Source organism: Meleagris gallopavo, chromosome 10, assembly GCF_000146605.3.
Source record: "Meleagris gallopavo isolate NT-WF06-2002-E0010 breed Aviagen turkey brand Nicholas breeding stock chromosome 10, Turkey_5.1, whole genome shotgun sequence".
NCBI classification, from domain to species: Eukaryota; Metazoa; Chordata; class Aves; order Galliformes; family Phasianidae; genus Meleagris; species Meleagris gallopavo.
In genome coordinates, this window is record NC_015020.2 from 8,012,678 (window position 1) to 8,028,357 (window position 15,680).

At 41.8% G+C, this 15,680-nt stretch overlaps 1 long non-coding RNA gene across 15 annotated transcripts in view; it reads left to right on the forward strand.

The window, feature by feature from the left end:
• The window catches only part of LOC104912305, a 29,991-nt gene extending 14,857 nt beyond the window's left edge, over positions 1–15,134 (forward strand). For 6 of the 15 annotated variants that reach the window (XR_002117984.1, XR_002117983.2, XR_002117990.1 and 3 more), the window contains 4 exons: positions 3,411–3,539; positions 5,583–5,747; positions 7,048–8,977; positions 10,966–15,134. This is a non-coding gene — a long non-coding RNA (uncharacterized LOC104912305). The remainder of the gene's footprint in view (positions 1–3,410; positions 3,540–5,582; positions 5,748–7,047; positions 8,978–10,965) is intronic. The other 9 variants (XR_002117997.2, XR_002117995.2, XR_002117989.2 and 6 more) reach the window with 9 other exon arrangements.
• The last annotated feature ends 546 nt before the right edge of the window (positions 15,135–15,680 follow it).

Here is a 15,680-nt window from a genome sequence, read left to right on the forward strand (position 1 = left end):
ACATTACCTCAGCTCTGCCAGTTTGAAAAACTCCCCAGGAAAGGGCAGGGCTGCTTTTGTGACCATACTTATCTCCTAAAGCAAGGCCGGCTGTAAGCACCACATCAGTTTGGGACATTTCAGTGACTTGTAAGGTCTGGGATGTATTACATGAAAGTTCACTGTGCTGCAAAGGAGGGCTCCACATGCCTTAAACTACCTTGCAAAGTTTGCCCAGCTGTTAAGGGTAGAAAATCTTTGTGCATGAGCATTTCAGTTAGGAGATGTCCTCTGTGTATGGCTGCACTTTTCTTAGTGTTACAAGCAGGTTGTGCTGAAATCTGGACTCCCTGGGAAAATTTGTATGTGGATCCAAATACTGTTGGTGATTTTTTCAGCCTTATCCTGTTTACTGCATGCCTCCTGTTTGAAACAGTTGTGGTTGACTGCAGTGTGAGAGTGAGATGGGCTACAGACATGTTCCCATACATTAATCCCTATGACACTTCCACTGTAACAGCTGCCATATGAATTTCTTATGTCAGTTTTCTATTGCAGTGAAACATTTCAATATTTTTAGGTAAAAGAATACTCGTTTGTTTCGCTGATGATTGCAAATACATCAACTTTACATTCTCTGTGCAAACCAGTCAGCATGCAGTAGTTTGGGTGACTTGCAGAGGTTCCCTGCACCCCTGGTGTGAGTCCAAATTGGGGAAAAAAGCACAGGACATAGCCTGTAGATACAGTGGATAGGGTTGCACGGTAAGGACGGACAAAGACAAATTTATTCCTATTCTCAGTGACAACCCAGTAAGAGTAGGGCCCAGTTTCAAGTAAATTGAGCTTGCTCTGTGGTCTCTGTATGTGAAAATGCAGAATTCACCCCAAAGAGACTTCTAGAGATCCAGTCTCTGAGAATGCTTTCCAACAACCAGGGCCTGAGACTTATAAAATATTTTTTAGTTATGTATGCTTTAAAACAAAAGGTTTCTTCTTACATGTTGACATGTCTTTATTGGCACCATTTATTTACTTTTTATAGGAGCGGGAGCATGACTACTCCTATGCCAGCATATTTGATTGTGTGTGACTTGCTTTACATTTACAGGGATCTATTATTGCTTATGAGGACAAATAAAATTTCTGTAGATTGTTTAGTTAACTCCCTGTTGAAGTTAAGCAAAACTTACCTTTGGAAAACTCATATAAGATTATTTGTAATTGTGCCAATGGGACCCTTGCTTTGCTTATAAAAATGTATGTGAATTTATAATGGACAAAGATACAATTATCCCAGAATAGCTCCAGGAAAAATCATCAGATTTCTTTCAGATGAGGTACCCAGATAGGGATTGCAGTGTATGTTACTGTTCTCTGGGCAGGGCAGATAATGGCTTGGCTTCTATTTCCACTGTGAGATATATTCTATTACCACTTTGAATGGTCAGGAATAATTCCCTCTAAATCAAACTTTGGCATTTCCTAAGTAGAATTAGTCCTTATTTATGAGTATGAGACAAAGAATAATCTTATCTGGAGATTTTAATATTGCTAGTGATGAAAAACTGAATGATTGAAGTCTCTCAGATCTTTGGAGTCTTTCAAAGTCTGTCCCAGTTTAATCCAAGAAATTGCAAACTCAGTCATATTCTAGCAAAAGAATCTAAATTCATCGTCCTCTCTTTTCTAGATCAGGAGCTCTTTCCTCTGCATTTCAACAAAAGCTTTTATGCAAAGTCCATTTAGAGCCGAGGAAACCTTGTTAAAACTTAATTACAAATCCATGCTGTATTAAGAAAAGAGCATCTGGAATGGGCACTTCTCACAGGCTTGTGTTTAATTATTGACAGTTATTTCTGTTGTCTCCCCATCTACCTTATGAAATACATTTTCTTTCTTGTGAAGAGTAACTCTCAGATGCACAGAACTGAAGACTTTTAAAAGATCCTCAGTTCCCCCAGCATCTGAGCATGTAGAAACTTGGAGGCCTGGCTGTCCTTCTTGTCTGCACCTGGCTTCACACCCAAATTCCTACAACAGCATCTCCACTGGCTGCAAAGTGCTTCTTCAGTAGATGTGAGCTTATTGTCTAGGTACCGTTGCTAGGAAAAACAGCTCGTTTCGAGGGCTGGTGTAGCAACCAGCTGGTGTAGTACGTGCTTGATAGATCTCTTATCAGAAGTTCACACACTTTCAGGATTCCTCACGATTAGGCTTGATTTATCAATATGAAAAGAGCCCCATTCGTTTCACTTACCTGTTGGAAGCACCTGTCTAGAGCTAGGTTTTAAAGCTTGAAAGCCTTGCCCTGCCAGCTCCTGCTATTCAGGCCCATCACACAGAGACAAACAGATGGAGCAAAGGAAGTGCTAGATTGTAAATTGTTTTTTTCTTTCCTTTTTATGTCTGTTCTGTTGATGTGAGCAAGTTAGCAGGCTTTGAGCTGCTTTGTTATGCATGCACAAAGGTGCGCTCCTTGGGAGACCCTTCAGGTGTTCAGTGAACTATGTTTGTTATCTGGATTCTGAGGATAAGAACACAGGCCAGACCAGGAATAAAGCAGGGACAAGTCTAGGCATAATATTCATCTGCAATTGTCTTTTCCAAGGCAGTATGGCTGATCCAAAGTTTCAGTAGGGGTTCATACACAAGGCACATGTATTATTATTTTTGTTCATTAGCTACCAGTTTGTCTTAATGCTATTTAAGGATGTAAAATCAAAGACTCTTTTTTTTTTACTTTTGATCAAAAAAATACTGTTTATTCCTATAATGTATATCTTATGTCGTTTGCTTAAAGCATTTTCCATCAGTCAAAAGGGTCTAATTATTTCTTTAACTCATGCAAAATGGCATTTTTTGTTCTGTACTGCATCAAAGATGACCAAAAAACTCATTTATCTTGGAATAAATCTAAGAAAAGTCTGTGCTAAACGTACTAATAGCTTGCTGATCTGTTATTTAGCATTGCTGGTCATTTTTTGTAGCTGCTTTGTAGAATGTAGGTTAGGTCTCTGATACTTCTTAAAAGTCAGTTGATAGATGACATTAGATTGCTATGGCAGCTCCTACACCCTTCCATCAAATAGTTACTTAAGCAAAGTTGGTGCTCCCCTTAGCCAAGAATTGTACAGCTGTACTGGCAATTTTTGGCCTTTGAAATGGCTGCATCTTGACCTTGACCGTCTGGGTGCAACCCAAAACGCTCTCGTATGGACACACACCTGAAGAGGAGGGGCCTTATAAAGAAACCAGTTTGCAAATCAATTTAAATACAACTTGCCAACAGGAAATATACTTCACGCTCACTCTGTCCTTTTTCTTTCTGTTTAAAGCCCTTTACCACTGAACTGCTGTGGCTTGATTGTGTGAAACTGAATTTCAGGATGCAAGATACTGTTCAGATAGTTCTGCAATATATTTTTCAGATCCAGCAGCTTAGGCAGGAGAGAGCCCATGAGTGATGGAATAACCAGATCTCTGCATCCATTCCATGAAAAACAGATCCTTTCTTCTGGATTCCCCAGGATTCTCCCAGCAACCAGCCTTGTTTACAGGTGATCTTTGCATGCACATCTGTTCTCTTCACAAGCCTGATTGCTTTACCCTTAATACTTCCTTTGTTGCTAACTTCTTCGTGGCTTGCAGAAGGTGATCATTTTCTGTGTGTCTTCTCTGCCCTTACACTCCTCACTCTGAGTGCCTCACCGCACTGTGTGCCCTTTTATGCCTTAGTCATTCTTGCTTAGTGCTACACAAAGGGCATCACTAACCCTGGAAAATCTCTTTCTGTAGCATGCTGATGTATTGTGATTAATGCATTATCAACAATGACGAGACTGCCTGAGGAAACTCCAACAACCTATAGAGTTGAGGTTTTTTATACAATAGCTCTTTTTAAAATAAGTTATATCCCACAAAGAGGGACTTATTTTCTTAGATTTCCTGCAGGTACGCTCAGCGTGTTGATGCTATACATAAAGATAAGGCAACAGGACATCACTCAGGTGAAACAAACCTGAAAGTAGTACTAACAGCAATGAACTGAACTTGTGTTGTCCCCTCGTATAACATTGCAGAGAAGTTCATGAACGCATGCGGCACATAGCAGAAAGCACATTCAGTGTTATCCCTGCGCTGAAGGGGAAAGCCCACGCTCATTCCTACAAGAGGGCTGTACTGCAAGGCTCCACCGCCACCACATTTGCATGAGAAAGGAAGAAAGCTGAGGCTTTGTTGTAAGGCTCCGGGCTCTGCTCTTGCTGATTAGATTGGGGAAATAGCAGGAGGCATTTCGGAGAAATGTCCCATTTCTTGCACGAAGAGCTGCAAGACTGCTGACTTGCAGTTAAATTTGAGTTATTATGGGTGCCAAACATCTCCACTCTGGTACACAGGACTGCTGTCCCAAGCAGACTTGTTAGTTGCTTTTCTTTATTTTAAGAGTTAGCGTTTTTCCTGATAAATTATTGGCAGCCGTGTGACTTCTGATATAAGGTCTGCCAGTAAAAATCAAATATATATTCTTCTAAATTATAATGCAAAATGACCATATCTTATAAACTGTAATTTAAAGAGTGATTCAGAATAATCCAGAAACAAACCAATCTTCCAGAAAATCTCACTTAGTTTAGAAGTTTATCACACACGAATTTTTAATCTTCTTGCAGTCCCTTTTCAGACTGAGCTCACATATAACCCAACCTGCAGTCATAGTGCCAGCAGAGAGAAATTCAAGTGCACGGTGCTCTTCTGTCCTCACAGTGAACCTGAAACGTCTCAGCTTTTGGCCCTCAGCCCGAGCTGTTCTGCAATCTTCTTTCCTCCTAATCTTGGCTGTCACAGCAGCACCCTGCATCACGCAGGAAAGCATTTTGTTTCCCAAAGGCCTCTGTTTTTGTGTACCAGGGAGATTAATACAATCTTAAAAGTTCATATGACTGCATGTTTTCTCTTTATTTCTATCACATCATGGGTGCCCAACCTTTTGGCTTGCCTGGGTCGCACTCAGTGAACAGGCTTGGGCCATGTATACAAAGGTCACTCCCAAAGTAATGCCTCTTATTTATTTCCATGGAAACTACAATTGATACAAAGAGCATAGTAACAGTATTTGAGAGGGCAGGGGCTGGGCCACATGTTGAACATGCCTGTATTATACCATGTGTCCATACAGTCCTCTGGGAAATGGGTACAGACATTGCCTGGAGCTAAGGGAAAGGGGAGGCTTATGAGCCACACCTTATTAAAAATGAGACTGTACAGAGTGCTGTTCGATTCTTCACACGGCACATCGAGTGAGCTGAGGGATGCGGTAGCCCAGTCATGCTTTTATATGGCAGAAGCCTCCTTCCCATTGACTGGACAAAGCTTATGCCTAAAAAATTATCCAGTAAAAGTAAATCCACAGGTGACCATTTAAGCTATTTAATATTTTGCATCATGTTTTTTTTTTTTTTTTTGATACCACATGAAAAAAAGCAAACTAATGCATGGAGGTGGGAGGGGGGCCTGTGTTTGATAAATAAAGAAAGAAAATACCACCTCTGATGTATTTTCTTTTAACTTCTTTTTTCCTTCTTTGCCTTTTCTGAGCTCAGAAGTCAGCAGGAATAGTTACAGCTCTTCACAGATGAGCCATGGAGGAACCTTTTGGGAAGGCGCCTCACAGTGCTTTGTCATCTGCTGACAAACTGGTGCCAGGACCAGAACTTCATAATAAAGTCTTCAGAGAAAATTCTGCAGCAGATCAAGGAATCTCGAAGGTATGGACCTGCAGTAAAACCGCTGTAAAAAATGATTTAGTTATCTTTTTTTATCTCCTTAAAGGCTGAAAGCTGAGCTTTGTGGCAAGCTGTGATATCACCTTCTTAGTTGCATTATTGTTTTTCATGTTTTCTGGTATTCAAAAAAAAAAAAAAGCTAAGGCAATTGCTAGGAGTTAGTGACAGTTTATTTCCCAGTGATATCTTCAGGTTTTAAGCCTCTTGGGCACCTCTGTTACGTTCCCAGAGCAAATTACCTGGGCCACAATGCAGGAGGCTGCTATGCCGCTGATTCATGGCAGCCAGAGGTGCAGCTCTTCCTCAGAGCAGCAGCAAATTGGTGCCCATGTATGTTAAAGAATCACAAGGGACGCTGCCTTGCTGAAGTACACTTACAAAACCTTATCATGTTGTTGAAGATCAGGACAATAGGAGTTGATACAGAACAGTATCATAAATGGCTTTTCTGAGCACTGACACTTTGGACTAAAAGTGTAAATAGCACCTTGGTTCTAGAAAAATTAACATCAACTTAAAAAATTTGCCTCCTCTCCACCCCCCCCCCCCCCCCCACATTGAAACAGGTGTGGTCAGAAGTGTCATTCTCATTCCTGGGAACTAAGTTTTTTCTTCATCAGAAAACAGATAAGGTGTTATGAGGAGATAGCAATGTCCTGCTTCGGGCATAAAAGCACCCAGCTCTCACAAAATGCCCGCAGCACCTCTGCAGATGGACCCAGACCTGAATGCTCTGCTCAGTGGGGTCTGCTACCTGGTCACTGGGCTCAGTTGTGAGTGCAGGCCTCTCTCTGAGCCGCACGCTTCCAGCAGCACAGAAGGGCAGCAGCCCTGGGACCAGCCCTGTGTCTGAGCACAGCTTTGGTCAGATGCTGGGAGCGGGGCTTAACTTCCCTCCACTCTCTCCTGTTTAAACTGACAAGCACGGCTGCTCTGTGGGCGTTTGGAAATTGCCCTGAGTGTATGTATTTGCTACAGGAGAACACCTGAAGCAGCTGATGTCCTGGCAGACTGTCAGACAGAGCACTCAGGTACCTTAGTGCTGCCTAATGCCAAGGGACTGGACTTTTACAGCAGCGTGCTTTGCACAATCAGATCGGAACAGTAGCAATAGCCAGCACTGATTCCTTCCCTCCCACTCCTGGTCTGTTTCCATACGTAGTGCTCACGCAATGTGATTTCTACATTAAACGGGCCCTTATGTGAAAGAGTTCTCAGCTTTCAAGTTTAGGTTTAAAAATCCAACACGGAACGGATGAAGTGAAATGCTTGTTTTGGACAGCGCTCTGACAAAGGGGAGGAAACCCCTCGCTGTGGGATGGCAGCCGCGGGTCAGAGGCGTGTAAGCAGCCGTTACCGCCATCCAGAGGAGAGCGTCAGCCGTCAGATTTCATTTGGTGGCGTGGAAAGGAGAACCCAACCGGTTGGTCTGGTTCGTGCTGAGGCATCCCAGAGCAGGAAAACAACGTAGGTGTGCCACCGTGTCCCGACAGCAGGGACGGGAGGCCGGGGGGGATGAAGGGGGAGTTAAATTTTTTTCCCCGCCGGATTAATCGCGCCGTCCGCTTCCCCTCGTGCAAAACGCAACCCAGGGGCGGGCGGCAGCGCCCTCTGCTGGGCGCGTGGAAGGCCAGCAGAGCGGAGAAAGCGGGGGGAGCTGCGCTGCCGGTCGGCTCGTGCTGTGCGAGCGGGAGGTGGGAATCCCTTCGCAGCCCGGGTTTCTGTGTTTTACAGATCCAAAATGACAACCGGCTTCATACGGCCTGTTTTTTAAACATGAAATCCAAACAAAAGCAATCTTTTGCTAGAGATCTGCGTTAGAAGCTGGCAGGAGCACTACTGAGATGTAAAGTGTGTGGGCCAGTACTCAAAAGAGTGGATATAGTTTTCCACCACATCTGTCCGAACAAATCAGTGCAAACTTTGAGCAAGTTTGGCAAGAAGCATCCTGGTTTTGTTTTTACAGCCTTAAGAAGGAAGGGGAAAACTCCCCTGTGTATTGGGTATCCCTTGAAATGGGTAAAATGTGCTAAAATGTGTTTATGTGCTTTAAGACAATCATAAATCAGGACAACTCTTTGAAGACAATTTAAAGTAATAATTTCATGACCGTTCCTGAAATTTCCTACTCCATATAGCTGCTGAAATGGGCAAGGGCCAACACAAACAGCCAGCGTTGGGTGCTGCCAGATGAAATCATCACCCCTGCTGGCTCCCCGTAGCACAGCCTTGGTCAGCAAACCGGTGACTCCTCCTGCCAGCTCCGAGGATGACAGTGAAATTAAATTCTTCTGAATGCAACGCTTATTCAAGGCAGGAAATCACTTTCTTTTGGGTGCACGTTACTGGGTCATTCTCAGCCAGTTTCCAGAACTGAGAAAGGCTCTGGTTGCAGGAGAGATGATGTGATTATGATGGGCAAGAAGCAGAACAGGACAAGTTCCAGCAAAAACTCTGTAGAAGGCAGTAGTGAATACTATTCTCGATGTAGAGCTTTAATAGGTGGTTCAAAAAAAAGTACACCGAGATTAATTTCTAAATACATTAAGCTCATGCAGCAGTTTTTAATAGAATCCTATTCAAATTCTGGGATTTTCTATAAAAATGCTGGTTTGTGTCCTGCCCAGAGACCACTTCTGTGGAAGTATCTCTGTGAATGATGATGTGAAAAGGAGATGCAGAGAAGTAAAGGTCAAAGTATGAAAGCACACCTTGCTCTCTTTCTCTCCCACATCTATTATTTGACCTTACTGTTGGTGGAAGCTGGCAGAGGGGTTGATGACAAGTTGCCACGAGATGAGGAGGGCACGGGCTGCTTGATAGCACTTTGAGAACTATCTCCTGCTGGGGAACTGCACTGAAGCTGGTTGAGATTCCTCTTTGTCAAGACAGGCCAAACTTCAGAGTGCTGTCAGATCTGTTAGTATGATACCAAGATCTTTCTGGGAATTTATGAAACTCTCCCTTTGGATTTACTTATCCCTTCAGCAGGCGCGTATTATAGATTAGCCATTTTAAGTCAACCGACCTCAGTCCCCTTCGATGACAGATAAACTCAGGCTTAAAGTGAGAGGATCCCTCATGTCACTGGTTTCAACTAGAGGATACGAGTGTGCTATGAGAATACTCAATATGGGAAACGTGATGCAAAACACAGACAACCAGTTGGAGCAGTGCTTCAGACTAAGCTGAGTGTTCCAGATAAGGCTGAGGTAAGAACCATGGATGCTTAGTTCCAGAATTATTAATTCTTCAAAATAATTTTAATGCAAATAAGTTCAATAGTGAATTCCGTCTTCCATGATAATACAAGGGACTAACAGCAGTAATGCTGGATGACAATAAGACTGTATATATCTGAAGCATTTGGGTTACTCAGAGTCAAAAATTGTCTCAAACAGTGCTGCCTTTTGTAGAGCTCTCTGTAATCTACCTTTCGTGGCTGTTTTACATGCAAAAATTTTGATTTAAACCTGAAATACTAACCTCAAACAGTCCAGGTGGATTCCTTATGTTTCCTAGAGCTCAGCAGAGGGTAAAAAAGCCACTGGTAGAGCTCTCAGGCTGCAGATCTGTGTGTCTGCAGCTTCCTCGCACCTCTGGCAGACAAGAAACAGTTCAAGAATTTTTATTATCTTTTCAGTGTCTTTGTGAGGCTACTTGAAAAGCAGCCAAAGAATGGGTATGATGGCGATACCATGGTAGGCAGAAAACAGGCTTTTCTGGAATGAGTTTTCTTACTAGTTTATGGAAAACATCATCAAAGTTCCACAGTGTGATTTCAGAATTAGTAATTACTTTGAACAAGGGAGAAATCAGGAGAACATGACGGATTCTATTGTAGAAGACATTTAATGCCTTATCTGGAACACCATCCAGATATTTCATCTGTAGTCTTCATCAAGAGTAAAGTTTACACGAGCTCAGCTATCTGAAAAGAATTAGATTCTGGAACATTTTCTTGGCTGCTAGACATCTGAGAAATGTGGAAGTGGCTGATGCCAAACTATATGCCATGTGTGTACTTCCTTTAGACTTATTTTCCTAAATGAAATGTAGCTACCACAAAGGATATTCCAAAGAATATTTGGAATTGAGAAGGTGAGATCAACTAGATTTGGCTTTCCTAAATGTCGTCTATCTCTTAGCAAGTGTTCTTACATTGCTATTACAACTTTGCAGGGAAGTTTTTCTCATTAGCTATTGTCATTTTACATTTCCAGCACAGAAGAATTAAAGATAGCGGTGTATGTTTCCAACCACCATTTTAGAGTTTTAGCTAAAAATCTCTCCTTGGATAATGGGGTTTATACCACAGGCAGCCAGTATTTAGTATGACCACTTATGGATTAGTAAATTTACTTTTTCTATTTAATTCAAACCTTAAACAGAAGGTAAATAAATAATAATAAATGCTTTTGCATATAATTATGCAAATATTATCTGCAAACAATTATAAATAACAAATAAAAAATTCCAGCCTGTATATGAATAAGAAATGAAGATGAATTTCATAAATTTTAATTTAATAGCATCTTTCAAGGAAAATATTTCTAATTTCTTCAGGTCAGTTTTAGAATCACAGAATAATTTAGGCTGGACAGGAACTCTCACTGTCACCTCAATCCATGTCCTGCTCAGAGTAGGTCTCACTATGTCAGATTGCTTACGGCTGCAGTCAACTTGAATCCTCAAATGTGGAGCCTCTGCTGAATGCTGGTTACTGCAATGTACTGGTTAGAAACTAATTCATATGCAAAAATATTCTCAATTTTTCTGGATACAATTTGAAATGCTCCACTTTCAGAGTTTATTCACTGAAGTTTCTTGGTTGCGTATGTACTGTTCAAAAATCGTATCAGAGAACATTGTGTCTGGTGATGGGAAGTACATTTAAGCTTGTATGATCTAACTAGCCTGGAGTGCAAAAGTTAATCTAGTAAAATATTGGGTGATGTTGTGACCTGCTGGATAGATAAGAGCAATGGGTGTTATCTACCTTCTGCGAGGCTTTTGACACTATCTCCCACAACATCCTCAGAGGTAAGGTTAGGAGTTGTGGAACAAATGAGTGGACAGTAAAGTGGGCTGAGAACTGGCCGATGGCACAGCACAGAGGGTTATGATCAGCAGCGCAGAGTCTAGTTGGTGTTCCCCCAGGATCAGTACTGAGTCCAGTCTTGTTGAACATCTTCATCAGTGAACTGGATGAATGGATGGACAGCATCCTCAGCAAGTTCTGTGATGACACAAATCTTAGGAGTGCAAAAGCTATCCCAGTAAGTAAAATCCTTTGGTTACTCTGTGATTCACAGCTGATTTGTTTACAAAACCAGGTAGTTCAGTTTTCTTTTTTTATGGGTTAAGAGCCCATTCCTGCAGGGGCTGTGTCTGTTAGCCCCATGACAAGAGGAGTCTTTAGAGACCTCTGCAGACCTGGAGGGGCTGCTTTGCTTCATCCCCACTGACCCATCCTATCTGCCGCTAAGTTCTGCCTCCTCTTTTCTGCAGACCTTGGGTCAGAAGAATTCCAGTGCTAGGAAAGCAATTGTGAGGACTTCTGTGGCAAAGAGGTGCTTTAAAGAAGTAAACTTTGGAAACACAGCTGATTCTTACTAGTTTAGTCCCAGTCAATGGCATTAGAAGGGATTTGATTGGGATGAGTGCTGAGAGTCCTTCTGCTGTGCTGTGTCAGCTACCCCACCAGAAACAAACATGGGACATTTCATTTAAACTGAGAAGTTGATAGCATTGAACACATCTATTTGTATAAACTAGCTGGCTATCCCCGTGCCATCTCTAATGTAAATCTACTAAGGTATTGTGAAACTTCATTCATTTTAAGCTTGCAGTACTTACTAGTGCATATACAAAAAGAGTCCTTTCTAACTTCCATACCATTTTTCTACTGAGTTATTTGTTGGAAAGATATGTTCCTGTATAATTACATGTGGTTTTCTTAAACCTTTGCAGTTGGTAGCTTAATATATATTTTGTTGTACTTTGAGTACAAAGGATATATTATGCTTTTGTTGGCATCCTTACTAGTCAGTGTGCCAACTGCATAATTTTGTTCTCTGCTATATGTCAGGATTCGAGTGCCGAGGGCTCAACAGGTGGTGCTGGGATAAAGTTCTGGCAAATCAAATAGGTAACGCAGTTATTTCTTTTGTCAAATTATAATTGAAAACAGAGGCGAGTAAAATGAAACCCATGTTTTCCTGGTGCAAAACAGGGTTTAGAATTAAATTCAAATCAGTTCGCATGACTAGTACACATTACTACCGGAGCTTGGTCTGTAAATAAACATGCAACACCTTAGTTTTGATGTTGAATGATTCATTCTTTGCAAATTTAAACCTTAAGCGTCAGCATTTAAACAATAACAGAGGGCATGAGTCCTCCATTACTCTTTTGTCTTTGTCATATATATCTTGCAGAAAATGTGCCAAGAACTTCAGGAAAACTTTGAAAAGATTTAAATCTAAAAAGTCAGAGAATTTGAGACAGTCTGTGATACATAACTCAAATGTTTAGCATCAAGAGTTTCCTGCCATATTGTTTTCTAATCATTGCTCTAACTGCGATCCCAGCAGAAAATGGAATAAATACACTGGAAATCCCAGTGAATGCGCTGAATGAGGTGCTGCTTTTTTTATACTTGCTTTGGATGATGTTTATTAATCCTAAAACTGTACTCATGGGTTAAAACCCATTCTGCAACAAAAATACAACAAATCGTGGAGGCATAGTTTGGTTTTCCAAAATTGCATATCTATGCACTTGGAAGCCTTTTCACTTTGTTATTGTAGCTGATGTTTTTACAGTGAGATCTTTTTATTTTCCTCTGAGGACCTCTCTAAATGTAATATATATAATCTTATCTACAGCTCCTACAAACATCATGGTTTTAGTTAGTCTTCTGTTTCTCCTCACTCAAAGGGATTTCTTCTGAGCTGTAGTTTTCTGACTTTGAGTTTTGTTTCAACATAGCTGAACCCATCATGTACCAAAGTGGCTTCCAGCAGTGACTTCCAGTTCCTCATATTGGTCACAAACATCTTTATGATACTTTTAGGCTCTTATTTTACAGGTTTTGCCTTTGTACGTGACCAGGTGATGCATCCTCTTCTGCCACTTAATAAAGTCATTCCGTAAGTGATTGTCAACCAATCAGCATAGAAATGGGTATCATATTCAACTTAATTACTTTTATGTTTTATTTACTGTTGTTTAGTCCAAGCAGACTAAAATAGCTTCCTCTTCTATAGCAGTAGAAGGAGACTGCAGGACAGCAGATCACAAGGGGAGAAACTGACATGTTTGGAGGCTGTGTGAGGAATTTTTCTGGTGTTAAAGGAGATCTGTGAGACTTTGCAGAAAGCTGAGCATGAGCGCAGGGAATGTTTTGGGGAGGGGATAATGCACAGCCAACCAGACACAGGTAATCATATCAGGTTACCATACGTATCTGCACAAGGTTGAGATCCCCTTGCAATCGGAGAGATGGTTGTAGGTGAGAAAGTAATTCTGGTGCTCTGGTTATTTTTTTATTTATATATTTCTTTATTTATAAAATAACCATGTTGAATATTTATCTTAAACCTCAGATAACTGTTTAGAAAAGAAATAGCTGAGAAGCTGATAATGTACCCCTTTCATTGACAAAAGATTTATGCCTTGCCTGGCTGGACTTCCCAATGGTCAAACACAAGCAGCACGTAGCCAGTGTTTAACCAGGGGAACTGAGACTGCTGCTCCTACACTTTTTTGTGTGAAAATAACTCAGCCACGTTGAAACTGGCAAAGATTGGAAAACATGGTAAAATTGCTATCAAAAAAAGGAGGAAAGCGGCTCGTAAGCAGTTTGTGCAAAAATATGTATGCATGAACGTTTCTGCTGACCTTCCTTAGGAGCCATCTGTCTGCTTGTAGGGCACCCTGCCCCTCTGGGGAGCAGGTGAAGAGCTAATATTAGTTGTGAAATGAGAATCTGCACTAAGAAACAAGCTCCTGGAATTAAAAGTTGCATTATTTCATGCCGTTCTATTGCAGGAAAAATGGCAGATTCTTCAGTGGCACTCACGAGTGGAGTAATAGCAATTATTATTTTTTTAGATTTTTAATAGTGCTAAAAATCTGAACAGAATCTGGCCTTTGCTCTTTCATGTACAGCATTTGATTAACCGTGATTTCAAAATGTAATATTGGTTTTATATTTATCTCCTAGAAACTGATCTTCCTGTTTTGTTTTTTTTTAAATACTTCTTTTCTGCATAGTTGTTTGCCATGACTTTCAGTGAGGGTGCAAAATGAAACACAGACACTTGGAAGCAGGGAATGGTGGGGGCAGGGTAAGTATGTGAAAACCTGTGTGAAGTGGTGTCAGTACATACATGTGTCTCACTCCCAAGCCAGGAATGAGATTTCCAGTTGTTTTTGGGTTCATGTACAAAAAGGCATGATTTCCACTGCTAACAACATCTGAGTTATTTAAAAAAATGTGAGATAAAAGCAAATAGTTCGGGACAGGAGAAGGATAGATATCATTTCTCCTCTCTACCGTTCCTCTCGTGGGCTCAGAAATGTATACTTATTTGTAGTTATATTTTCATCTCTGGGTGATGTACAATGTTTTAGCTATTTAGATCCCTTTTTCCATCAGTGTAAGCTCAACTACTCATGCTCAGCATGTGGGTGTTACCCTACTTTTGTCACTGTCTGTGTGCAGTTCAGTTTACCTGCTCTTCTTTGTCAGGTGACTGAACCCTGGCAGGGCTGGGTGTACCCACAGTATCACCTGCTATACCTGCCCAGCTTAGTGCTTTTGTTTATTTATTTATTTATTCTTACAATGGCAGCTGCACTCACAGGAGCAGAGCTGGCAGGGACTGCTAGGTTCAGCCACCCAGGTTTGTGTTTCTGTGAGTGATTGGGAGTCCTGCTCTGCAATTGCACCTGCTGTGTTTTTTCCCAGACCCAGCTCTTCAGTCTCATCTCTGTGCCATCCCATCACCATACTTACGGTTTCCCATTTTCTGCCTTGTGTATCTTGTATGAATGCTTTTTGAATGCTCATTTTACTTGTCCACCTTATTTTCCTCTCCATAGTTCCATCTTTATTTATTCTCAATACATCATATACTTAATTTACACAAATTCCTGTGTGAGAACTGTTAATAAAACATATTATAAGGCGCAACTGTAAAATATAATTACAATATATATAGAAACTATACATCACGATATGATAATTATAAATGGCATATTCATAGAAATGACTGTAAATAAAAATAAGTTGGCATGTATAATTTTCACAGCCAATGGTCTGGGCAATTCCTTCCTCCTTCCTCCCTCCTTCCCTCCTTCCTCCCTTCCTCCTCCTTCCTTCCTCCCTCCTTCCCTCCTCCCTCCCTTCCTTCCTCCCTCCCTCCCTCCTCCCTCCCTTCCTTCCTCCCTCTCTTCCTTCCTCCCTCCCTTCCTTCCTCCCTCCCTTCCTCCCTCCCTTCCCTCTCTTCCTTCCATCCTTTCCTCCTCCCCTCCCCTTCCTTCCCTCCTCTCTCCCTTCCTTTTCCTCTCCTCCTTTTGCTCCCCTCCCAGCCTTCCTTCCCTCCCCTTCCCTCTCTTCCGCTCTCCTTGCCTCCCTCCCTTCCCTCCCTCCCTCTTCTTCTGCTCTCCTTGCCTCCCTTCCTTTCCTTTCCCTCCTTCCTTCCTTCCCTCTCTCCCTTCCTCCTCCCCTCTCTTTCCCTTTTTTCTCCTCTTCTTCCCTCCCTTACTTCCTTCCCCTCCCCTTCCCCATCCCTCCTTTCTCCCTACCCCTTCACTCCTCCCTCACTTCCTTCCCTTCTTTTTCTCCCTTCCCTACTTCCCTCCTCCTTTTCCTCCTCCCTTCCTTCCTTTCTCCTTCCCTTCCCT